Source organism: Cynocephalus volans, chromosome 11 (genome assembly GCF_027409185.1).
Source record: "Cynocephalus volans isolate mCynVol1 chromosome 11, mCynVol1.pri, whole genome shotgun sequence".
NCBI classification, from domain to species: Eukaryota; Metazoa; Chordata; class Mammalia; order Dermoptera; family Cynocephalidae; genus Cynocephalus; species Cynocephalus volans.
The window spans coordinates 121,611,058-121,623,037 of NC_084470.1; the positions used below are offsets into that span (position 1 = coordinate 121,611,058).

General features: G+C 40.1%; 1 pseudogene; it reads right to left on the reverse strand.

The window, feature by feature from the left end:
- Positions 1–9,548: 9,548 nt before the first annotated feature.
- LOC134391445 (U6atac minor spliceosomal RNA) lies at positions 9,549–9,687 on the reverse strand (annotated as a pseudogene).
- Positions 9,688–11,980: the final 2,293 nt, after the last annotated feature.

Here is an 11,980-nt window from a genome sequence, read left to right on the forward strand (position 1 = left end):
ATTCTCCAAACTCCAGGAACCTTTCTCACCAGCTCACTGGAAAACCCTGAAACTTAGAGCATCTCCCACCCCACAGCTAGCTGAGTGGGGGGCAAGACTGTGGTTGGGTTATGCGCTTTTGCCCAGGAATGAAAGTAATGAAACCTTCATGATAAGGATCATGGTTGCTGCAACAACCTGGCTTCAAAAGGTAGCGTCTTTGCAATCTGTAGTTGTTTCGATTTCTTTCTAGACAGATGAGAATGGGACAGGAGCACGTCCAGTCGGCTCCTTCTAAAGAGGCCCTGGGAAGATGGCCCTGGCTCTTCTCATCCATGCCCAGGAAAGCTCTTGGATGGCAGCAGGGATGAGTAGGGAAGGGTCCCAGCAAGGAATGCCCAGGGTGGTGCTGTTGAGAACAGTGGGACTCAGGGAACTCAAGGCTCAGGCATCCATGCTGTTACTGAATGACCTGCCTGGGCTCTGGCCCTTCAAGCCCCGTTACCCTGGCTCAGTGCTCTCAAAAGCCTGGAATAGAGTTGCCAGAGGTTCAAATATCAGGTTATGCTAGAGGTGGGGCATGAGGAGTCAGCTTTCAGCTGTAGTGCCAGCCTGTCTGGAAGGAGAGGGGCCAGCAGGTGCCTTAGAGTCCCTAGAGAGTGGTGGCCTGTATCCCCAGCTTTGCAAGGAGACAGTCCTCTCTCTGCCAGTGGAAGAACGAACTTCTGCCCCTTCCACACTCCATCATCCCTAAATGATTTGTGTCAACCATTGAGTTGAAGGAGAATTTCAAAGCTGGGAGAATTTGTTTGTATTTTCACAATTTCTAATGCTCTTTTTGTCAGACCAATTTGCCAATACAAAAGGATGGCCTAACATTCAATTATGGAGAGAGGAAACACAAAAAGCAAACCAAGGCTTTGCAACATCAAAGTGAATATTATCTTTGGCAAAATGTAAAGAGATGTAGAAAAACAGCCTGCTGAGAAGGTTCTGTTAATAATGGGCTTGCCAGCTGATCCCCAGGCCCCTTTCAGCTCTAAAGTTCTAGAGACTTAGATTCTTTCCTATATTTATTCTGTTTTCTCTGTCCTCTTATCACATTTCTTTATCCATTAGCTTTGTTTCTTCTGTGCTCATCACATCTGCATGCTGATTTTTGTAACAATGGTCAGGAAGGCCTCTCTCTAAATGGCAATTTTGATAGCACAATAAACAGTTGTGATTTACAGAAATGCTTCCTCCCAGCTATCTTATCTCCATGTGTGTATTTCCTTTCTTTTTCTTTTTTATGTGGATTAACCCTGGATCTTGGTTAGCCGGCCAGCCCTGCATGTGTTGTATTTCTCCTGGGATTTCCTAGGTACTATGTCTTTTTGTCTTTGTTCCCTTGAAGAATAACCCATTGACTGCCCTACTGACCTACACATAAATATCTATATCACTTCTTTATCACTAACTATGTGTCAATTGTCATGCTAGGTGCTTCAGATATGTTATCTCATTTAAAATCCTTTACAATCCTGTTAGGGGACATTATTATTTCCATTTGACAGATGAAGAAACTGAGTCCCAGTGAGGTTAAGTAACTTAACTGATGTCACACAGCTGGTAAATGGCCAAACCATGGTTGGGACCCAAACCTTCCTGACTCTAGAATCTTACCAAATTTGTGTAACTGGTTCCCTTCCTTGACCCTCTTCCCCTAAACTGTTTATGTCACCCCCTTTCTCTTTCCTCGAGGCATCTCAGAGTCTTTATTCTCCAGTGCGGGGGTCTTAATCCAGGCTTGCAGAAAAGCTTCAGAGACTCAGTGAGCCCCCTGAAGTTGCAGACACCTTCGATGAGTGGATATTTGTGGGCACGTTTCTGGGAAGGAGTATCTTCGCTTTCATCACATTCTCAAATGGTTATGATACGCTGCGTGTTGATGTGAGGTGGTTCATTCCCAGAAGCTCGAGTTTCATGTTTTAGAACAGAGGTTCCCAAACTTGAGTGTGCGTCTCCTGGAGAGTTTGTTAAAACGCAAATGCCTTGCCCCACCCCAGCAACCCATTTCGTAGGTCTGAGGCCAGACCCAGAATCTGCATTGTAATGAGTTCATTAGTTGATTGTGATGCCCAAGACCTGGGACATTCCCCCTGCCCAACTAGGAGAATGGATTATTCTCCATGATGAGTTATTCTGTAGTCCCCACTCAGCCTCCTGTTCCTCAGATCCTGGAGTTGCTTCTACGCTTTACTGTAGTGAACCCTTTGAAAGGGACCCAGGCATTTTCCACTCTTCCCACAACAAATATTTGATGCTGTTTGTGAATGTCAGGGCTGTGCTCCATAGAAAGAGGACATCCAGAGAATGAGGACAAATCAAAAGGAATTGAAAAAAATTCTCCCTAATGGAAATACTCAAATTGTTGGATACTCGAGGACTGATGCCGTCAAGATATCACCTACCCAATATTAATCCTTACGCTGCTGCCAGCAGAGGTTTCTAAGATGACTGTCATTGTCCTCTTCTTACCCTTCTTTGACACAATTAGGGTGGCTGGAGTTTTAAAAGCTGGACCTATCTCTTGGGCATTCATGGAGGGGTCTCATGGGAAGGACAGTGGCTCCTACCCAGGGGCCTCATAAAGGGCCCTTCGTCCTGGAGATCCCACTGAAGACCAGGATGGGGCCTCAGCCTCGCAGGTTCCTAAACATTCGTGGCAGACGTATGGGTCATTTTTCTGCCCTTCCCAGGAGACCCTAACCCCTTTTTTCTCCTTTCATAGGCCTAACAGGAAGTTGGTGAGATATGAAACCCCATGACCCTTGTCATTGCATTTTGGGCCAGGCATGGCCAGAGTGGCCACCTGACTAATGATGGGTCAATTAAATTGTCCCTCTCTTAGGATTTTGAAGTGGGGAGGCTCAGAGACCCTAAAATGTCTGGAACCATGAAGTTACATGAATTCAGGTCTGAGGCAGCTGTATTTGGTTTTATAAGCAAATGAAATAGAAAAAGTCTACTGGAGAGTAAGGCTGGGAGAGAAACGGAGAGATGTGCCAGTTCCTGCCCTTTCTGAGCTCAGTTGTGTTTTCTGTTCTTGGTTTTATGGAACACCTCTGTAGTCTTTCAATAAATCCTTTTTTTTTTTTTTTTTTTTTTTTTGCTAAAGCAAGTCCAAATGAATTTTATTTCTTACAATCAAATGATCCTTTACTACAGCACTTTCCAAACTTTTCCACTGCAGATAGAAAATGCTAATACTTGCATGGCATGATCTTGTACCAAGGTTCAAGCACACTCGTACATTCATGGTACCACATTTGGGGAGTTTTGTTTTACTAAGACATAAAATAGCATAAGGAAGAAGTTTTGTAATTAGTACACCAACAGAGAAAATATGGAATGAACTGTAGAGTTGACGTAGAATATGGGTTCATGCCGAGATGGAATGGGAGAAAATTCCCTTCTTCCAGGAGAGGTAACCGGTGGCCTTTAGTACTGAGTTGCCATCAGCCTCTGGGACCTAGCCATAGCCGGGCTCACTGAGGTCAAAGCTTTGAGGAACTGTATAGCTGCAAAACACTAGACCATCTGACTGTGCTGGTTGTTTTTTGCACCCTTGCATAGAACAGTAAGAAAGGGACAAACTCCAGTCTAGTTTGCCTAGTTGAAAGCATATAGAGCATTTATGTAGTTAATCCTTTCATGGGATGCCCTTTCTGCTCTGCCACTATCAATACCCTGAGCTGCGAGGGGCCATATTAAATTATTCATTCATCTTGCCAAATTGCAGTAGTTGAATTCTCTGCCATGCCCTTTCTGTGGCTCCAGTTAATGCTTTGATCAGAAAAGAGAGGGATCCTAGTCAGTGGAATGTGCATAACTGAGAAGTGGGGAACCTGGGTTGCTCCAGAGAGCTTTCCACTGCATACCCTGCAAACAAATGTCAGATGTATTCGACCATAAAATGAACTCTTTGACTGGGACAAGTATGTAGAGAGGTCTGGGTGCCAAGCTTGAGAACAAACATGGGAAAGGAGACCCAGCCCATTTTTTCCCCTGAAGTAGAATAAGTAAGAAACAAAAGGTAGGGTTGGGTGTAGCCCGAGTTGCTGTTGAACAACAGAGAACTTGCAGAAATGGTCACTCCAGACCAACTGAGGTGCTGTTTCTAAACAACCATCAGCTTATTGCTTATCACCAATAAAATTCCTTAGAACAAAATTGACAGACAGCTCATCAGGTTTCTATAGAAAGAACATGCTTCTGTGTTTGATTCAAACAAGCATGGCAGGGAGTCTTACCTCTCCAACAGCTGCCGGGCTCCAGGCAGAAGTGAACTGCTACACCCTGGAAGCAGAATATCAAATTTTTCATTTACAGTGAGAAACCCTATGCCAGACGTTAAAATTTGGGGGAGGAAATGTACAAGAAAAGCCAAGAAATAATTAAAGAGAAGAATAATAACAGAGGATTTTGAAACACACCATAAAGCTTTAGTAATTAAAATAATATAATGTTAACACAGGAATAAATAAATCAATGCAGCAGAATAGAGAGTCCACAAATTCTATATAAATGGGAACTTAGCAAATGATTATGGTGGCATTTCAAATAGTTGGAGATGCAGTGTTGGGATTATTAGGTATTAATTTTGAAAATAAAATAAAATTAGATTTATGCCTTGCACCATATTCAAAAATAAAATTCCAGGTGAATTAAAGACATAAATGTAAGGGGGAAAAAAACCCAGATATAAGAGTAGTGTAAAAACATAACATTGGAACAGGGGAAGTTAGTAATATCAGAAGTTAGATACCAGAAGCCATAAAAGAAAAGATGATCAGATTTGACAGCATAGAAATGTTAAAATTCTTTTCGAAGAAAGCATCATAAATAAATCAAAAGACAAAGAGCAGACAGGAAGAAAATATTTGCAACATACAAAGTAGAGAATAGGTTACTATCAGTTATATAGAAATATTTCTACAAATTAATGAGAAAAACAATCCAATTAGTTTAAAAGGTAGTTTATAACAATTTAGAAATGCATCTCAGCAGCAAATTAAAATAAAACAGATTTTCCTACCATCACTTTGGCTCAAGTGAAAATGCAAAATAAAATATCATCAAGGCTTTTGGGAAATGGGCGTACATGTATATTTTTGATGGGAGTGGAAATATAAATTGGTACCAAGTTTTTGGAAGGCAATGTATAGTACCTATTATATTTTAATTCACTTTCTAGTAATTAATCCTATAGAAAAACTCACAAATGTACAATCATAGGTAATGTACAGGTACAAAGATGTCTCCTTTAGCAGTTTATAAGATCAAAGAAGCAAAAAAAAAAAAACTAGGTCATTCCCTATTTCTTTCTTTGAACAGGATACTATCGATTAAGTTTACAGTCAACAAATTACAATTCTCTTTCTGAAATTACACCCAATTTACTCTGATTGGAGTCTAAGGCATTTCCCAATTCTTCAGTCACACTTTCCAGAAAATATATCAGTTTATTCCCACATTTACCGTGTATGAGTTTTACCATTTTAACTCTCAGAAGGCAGTCTTCATTTTCTAGCATCCCTGTATGAGCAATTAGAAAACTGGTAAAATGCCACGAGTTCAATATATTATTAATTTTCCTTTCCCACTTTTGAGTCCAAAAGGCTGTTGTTCTTATGAACTCCTGGTTGAATTGCCAAGGCGGAGGAATCCTGGGTGGAAGGTATGGAGGTAGGAGATGCAGAATAGAAGGGAACCAAAATATAAGCTACCAGCAAGTGCCTGGCACCATAAAAAGCAGTGTGTCACACCATGGATGATTTTACTCCCCAGGAAATATTTGGCCATATATGGGGATATTTTTGGTGTCACAACTAGGGGGCTGTGATTGGCAACTAGTGAGCAGAGAGCAGGGTTGCTGCTAAGCATCCTACAAAGCACAACAGCCTCCCACAACGAGAATTATCCAGCCCAGAATGTCAGTAGTCCCAAGACTGACTATTGAGATGAGATGATACGTGGATTATCTCATTGTCTCAACAACTCTGTGAGGTAGAAACAATAGAAAGTCTCTTAATAGACTTCCTTTTTTAAAAAAAAATTTTACTTTGTTGATATACAATGTGGTTGATTATTGTGGCCCATTACTGAAACCTCCCTCCCTCTTCCCTCTCCCCCCTCCCACCCAACAATGTCCTTTCTGTTTGCTTGTCGTATCAACTTCAAGGAATTGCAATTGTTATGTCTTCTCCCCCCCCCCCCGGTTTTTTTTTTTTTTTTTTTTGTGTGTGTGTGTGTGTGTGTGTGTGTGTGTGTGAATTTATTTATTTATTTTTAGCTCCCACCAATAAGTGAGAACATGTGATATTTCTCTTTCTGTGCCTGACTTGTTTCACTTAATATAATTCTCTCAAGGTCCATCCATGTTGTTGCAAATGGCAGTATTTCATTCTTTTTTATAGCTGAGTAGTATTCCATTGTGTAAATATACCACATTTTCCATATCCACTCATCCGATGATGGACATTTGGGCTGGTTCCAACTCTTGGCTATTGTAAAGAGTGCTGTGATGAACATTGGGGAACAGGTATACCTTCGACATAATGATTTCCATTCCTCTGGGTATATTCCCAGCAGTGGGATAGCTGGGTCGTATGGTAGATCTATCTGCAATTGTTTGAGGAACCTCCATACCATTTTCCATAGAGGCTGCACCATTTTGCAGTCCCACCAACAATGTATGAGAGTTCCTTTTTCTCCGCAACCTCGCCAGCATTTATGGTTTAGAGTCTTTTGGATTTTAGCCATCCTAACTGGGGTTAGATGGTATCTCAGTGTGGTTTTGATTTGCATTTCCCGGATGCTGAGTGATGTTGAGCATTTTTTCATATGTCTGTTGGCCATTTGTATATCTTCCTTAGAGAAATGCCTACTTAGCTCTTTTGCCCATTTCTTAATTGGGTTGCTTGTTTTTTTCTGTAAAGTTGTTTGAGTTCCTTATATATTCTGGATATTAATCCTTTGTCAGATGTATATTTTGCAAATATTTTCTCCCACTCTGTTGGTTGTCTTTTAACTCTGTTAATTGTTTCTTTTGCTGTACAGAAGCTCTTTAGTTTGATATAATCCCATTTGTTTATTTTTCCTTTGGTTGCCCGTGCTTTTGGGGTCATATTCATGAAGTCGTGTCCAGTCCTACTTCCTGAAGTGTTTCTTCTATGTTTTCTTTAAGAAGTTTTATTGTTTCAGGGTGTATACTTAATTCTTTAATCCATTTTGAGTTGACTTTAGTGTATGGTGAAAGGTATGGGTCTAGTTTCATTCTCCTGCATATTTATATCCAGTTCTTCCAGCACCATTTGCTGAAGAGGCAGTCTCTTTGCCAGTGAATAGGCTTGGTGCCTTTGTCAAAGATCAGATGGCTGTAGGTGTGTGGGTTGATTTCTGGATTCTCTATTCTATTCCATTGATCAGTGTGTCTGTTTTTATGCCAGTACCATACTGTTTTGGTTATTATAGCTTTGTAGTATTGTTTAAAGTCAGGTAGTGTTATGCCTCCAGCTTTATTTTTTTTGCTCAGCGTTGCTTTGACTATGCGAGGTCTTTTGTTATTCCATATAAATGTCTGGATAGTTCTTTCCATTTCTGAGAAAAATGTCTTTGGAATTTTGATGGGGATTGCATTGAATTTGTATATGGACATTTTCACTATGTTGATTCTTCCAATCCAAGAGCATGGGATATTTTTCCATCTTCTTGTATCCTCTCTAATTTCTCTCAGCAGTGGTTTGTAGTTCTCATTAAAGAGATTTTTTTCACATCCTTGGTTAACTCAATTCCTAAGTATTTTATTTTTTTGGTGGCTATTTTAAATGGGCAGGCTTTCTTGATTTCTCTTTCTGCATGTTCACTATTGGAGGATAGAAATGCTACTGATTTTTGTGTGTTGATTTTGTATCCTGCTACTGTACTGAAATCATTTATCAACTCCAAGAGTTTTTTTGTAGAGGCTTTAGGCTGTTCAATATATAGGATCATGTCATCTGCAAACGGAGACAGTTTGACTTCATCTTTTCCAATCTGGATGCCCTTTATTTCCTTCTCTTCTCTGATTGCTCTGGCTAGTACTTCCAACACTATGTTGAATAGGAGTGGTGAGATTGGTCATCCTTGTCTAGTTCCTGTTCTTAAAGGAAAAGCTTTCAGCTTTTCCCCATTCAGGATGATATTAGCAGTGGGTTTGTCATATATGTCTTTAATTATGTTGAGATACTTTCCATCTATACCTAACTTATAGAGGGTCTTTGTCATGAATGAATGCTGAATTTTATCAAATGATTTTTCAGCATCTATAGAGATGATCATATGGTCCTTGTGTTTGAGTTTATTAATATGGTGTATCACATTTATTGATTTGCGTATGTTGAACCAACCTTGCATCCCTGGGATGAATCCCACTTGATTGTGGTGAATAATTTTACGTATGTGTTGCTCTGTTCTGTTTGCTAGTATTTTAGTGAGGATTTTTGCATCTATATTCATCAAGGATATCGGCCTGTAGTTTTCTTTTTTGGTTATATCTTTACCTGGTTTTGGTATCAGGATGATGTTTGCTTCATAGAATGAGTTTGGGAGATTTGCGTCTGTTTCAGTCTTTTGGAATACTTTGTAAAGAATCGGTGTCAATTGCTCGTTGAATGTTTGGTAAAATTCTGCTGTGAATCCATCTGGTCCTGGGCTTTTCTTTGTTGGGAGCCTTCTGATAACAGCTTCAATCTCCTTTATTGTTATTGGTCTGTTCAGATTTTCTACGTCTTCATGGTTCAGTTTTGGGAGCTTGTGTGTGTCCAGAAATTTATCCATTTCCTCCAGATTTTCAAATTTGTTGGTGTATAGTTGTTTATAGTAGTCTCGAATGATTCCTTGTATTTCAGATGAATCAGTTGTAATATCGCCTTTTTCATTTCTAATTTTTGTTATTTGAATCTTCTCTCTCCTTTTTTTTTGTTAGCCATGCTAATGGTTTGTCAATTTTATTTATCTTGTCAAAAAACCAACTTTTTGATTCATTGATCTTTTGTATTGTTTTTTGGGTTTCATTTTCATTAAGTTCTGCTCTGATCTTAATGATTTCTTTCTGTCTGCTAACTTTAGGTTTGGATTGTTCTTGTTTTTCTAGTTCTTTAAGGTGAAGTGTTAGGTTGTTAACTAGCCATCTTTCCATTCTTCTGAAGTGAGCATTTAATGCAATAAGTTTCCCCTTTAGTATTGCTTTTGCAGTATCCCACAGGTTTTGGTATGATGTATCATTGTTTTCATTAGTTTCAATAAATTTTTTGATTTCCTGCTTGATTTCTTCTTGGACCCATATGTCATTATGTAGAATGCTGTTTAATTTCCATGTGTTTGTATAGTTTCCAGAATTTTGTTTGTTATTGATTTCTAATTTTAATCCATTGTGGTCTGAGAAAATACATGGGATATTTCCAATTTTTTTGAATTTGTTGAGACTTGATTTGTGACCTACTATGTGATCTATCTTGGAGAATGATCCATGTGCTGATGAGAAGAATAAATATTCTGAGGTTGTTGGATGGAATGTTCTGTAGATATCTGCCAATTCCAATTGGTCTAGAGTATTGTTTAAATCTTGTGTTTCTTCCATCCTTGTCAAGGGGAGTGCTAACCTTCTCTCCTTTCATACAACACTAAATCTTGTGTTTCTCTGCTGATTCTTTGCCTAGATGATCTGTCCAATATTGACAGTGGGGTGTTCAGGTCCCCTGCTATTATGGTATTAGTGTCTATTTCCTTCTTTAGGTCTAATAGAGTTTGTTTTATAACTCTGGCTGCTCCAACATTGGGTGCATATATATTTATGATTGTTATGTCTTCTTGATGGATCAATCCTTTTATCATTATGTAGTGTCCCTCATTGTCTCTTTTTATGGTTTTTAGTTTAAAGTTTATTTTATCAGATATAAGAATAGCTACTCCAGCTCGTTTTTCTTTTCTGTTTGCATGGTAAATCTTTTTCCATCCTTTCACTCTTAGTCTATGTGAGTCTTTATGGGTGAGGTGAGTCTCCTGAAGGCAGCATATAGTTGGGTCCTCCTTTTTAATCCAGTAAGCCAGTCTGTGTCTTATGATTGGGGAATTTAAGCCTTTTACATTAAGAGTTGTTATTGAAAAGTGTTGATTTATTCCTAGCATTTTATTGATTATTGTTTGGGTGTCTTTTGTTCCTTGCTTTCTGCTTTATTGTTTGTTTTCTGTATTTGTTGGTTCCTTGGGTTGTAGATAGCCTTTTTGTTTGTTTGTTTTCTCTTCATGAATGCCATTTTTATTATACTAGTGGGTTTTGATTTTTCTTGGGTTTTTATGGCAGTGGTAGTTATTCAGGAACCAAACCCAGTACTCCCTTGAAAATTTCTTGTAAGGGTGGTCGTGTAGTGGTGAACTTCCGTAGTTTTTGTTTGTCTGAGAAATATACTATTTGCCCTTCATTTCAGAAGGATAGCCTTGCAGGGTAGAGTATTCTTGCCTGACAATCTTCTGTCTTTTAGTATTTTGAATATATCATCCCATTCCTTTCTGGCTTTTAGGGTTTGTGATGAAAAGTCTGATGTTAGCCTGATTGGGGCTCCCTTATAGGTGATTTGTCGCTACTCTCTTGCATCTTTTAAGATTCTCTCTTCGTCCTTGAGTTTTGCCAATTTGACTACAACATGTCTTGGAGAAGACCTTTTTGGGTTGAATACGTTTGGAGATCATTGAGCTTCCTGGATCTGAAGATCTGTGATTTTTCCTATACCTGGGAAGTTTTCTGCCACTATTTTGTTGAATATGTTTTCAATGGAATCTCCATTTTCCTCCCCTTCTGGAATACCCATGACTCGGATATTTGAGTGCTTAAGGTTGTCTGATATCTCTCTCAGATTTTCTTTTATGCCTTTGATTCTTTTTTCTTTTCTTCTTCTTATTTTTTTTTTGTCTGCCTGTGTTATTTCAAACAGCCCATCTTCAAGTTCAGAGGTTCTCTCTTCAACTTCCGCAAGCCTGCTGGTTAAACTCTCCATTGTGTTTTTTATTTCACTGAATAAATTCTTCAGTTCGGCAAGTTCTGCTACATTTTTTTTCAGGGCGTTGATTTCCTTGTACATTTCCTCTTTCAGGTCCTGTATACTTTTCCTCGTTTCATCATGATGTCTAGCTGAGTTTTCTTGTATCTCATTCAGTTTCCTTAGAATTATCACTTGAAATTCCTTGTCAGTCATTTCAAGGGCTTCTTGTTCTATAGGATCTAGAGCTTGAGAGTTATTACCCTTTGGTGGTGTACTTTCTTGATTTTTCATATTTCTGGTATCTTTTCTTTGATGTTTATTCATTGTGGCAGGGGGTTTCACAGTCCACAGGTTTGACACTATTGTCTGACTAAGATGTTGCTGGGGTTGTCAATTTGGTATGGCTACCTCAGTGACTGCTCAGTTGGCCACTAGTGCCTTGCATGTGTGGTTGCCTCAGGTCTTGGGCCTCTCTGAGGAGCCACCTCTCTGGTCAGCTTGGACTCAGCTGGGCTGCTGGGTCACGGTGCAGTACCTCAGGGTGTGTGGTCTCTGCTGAGCTTCTACCTCCCATGCTGGATGTCTCCCTGTTCCACGTGCACTGGGCCGGGCTGCTGGGATGTACAGAGGCACCACAGAGCATGTGATCTCTGCAGAGCTTCCCCTTCCCCTGCTGGATGTCTCCCTGCTCCGTGCGCACTGGGCCGGGCTTGGGATGGAGCCGGGTGGTGGCGGTGAAGCCTGCCTGCTGCTGGATTGCACGGTGGTGACCCCCCCACAGGGTGTGTCTCTGTGGAGCTTCCGCCTCCCCTGCTGGACGTCTCCCCACTCCACGTGCACTGGGCCAGGTTGCTGGATCCTGCGGCGATGGTTTCATCCCTGCAGAGTTCCCACCTCCCCTGCCGGATGTCACCCTGCTCCGTGCATACTAGGCTGGG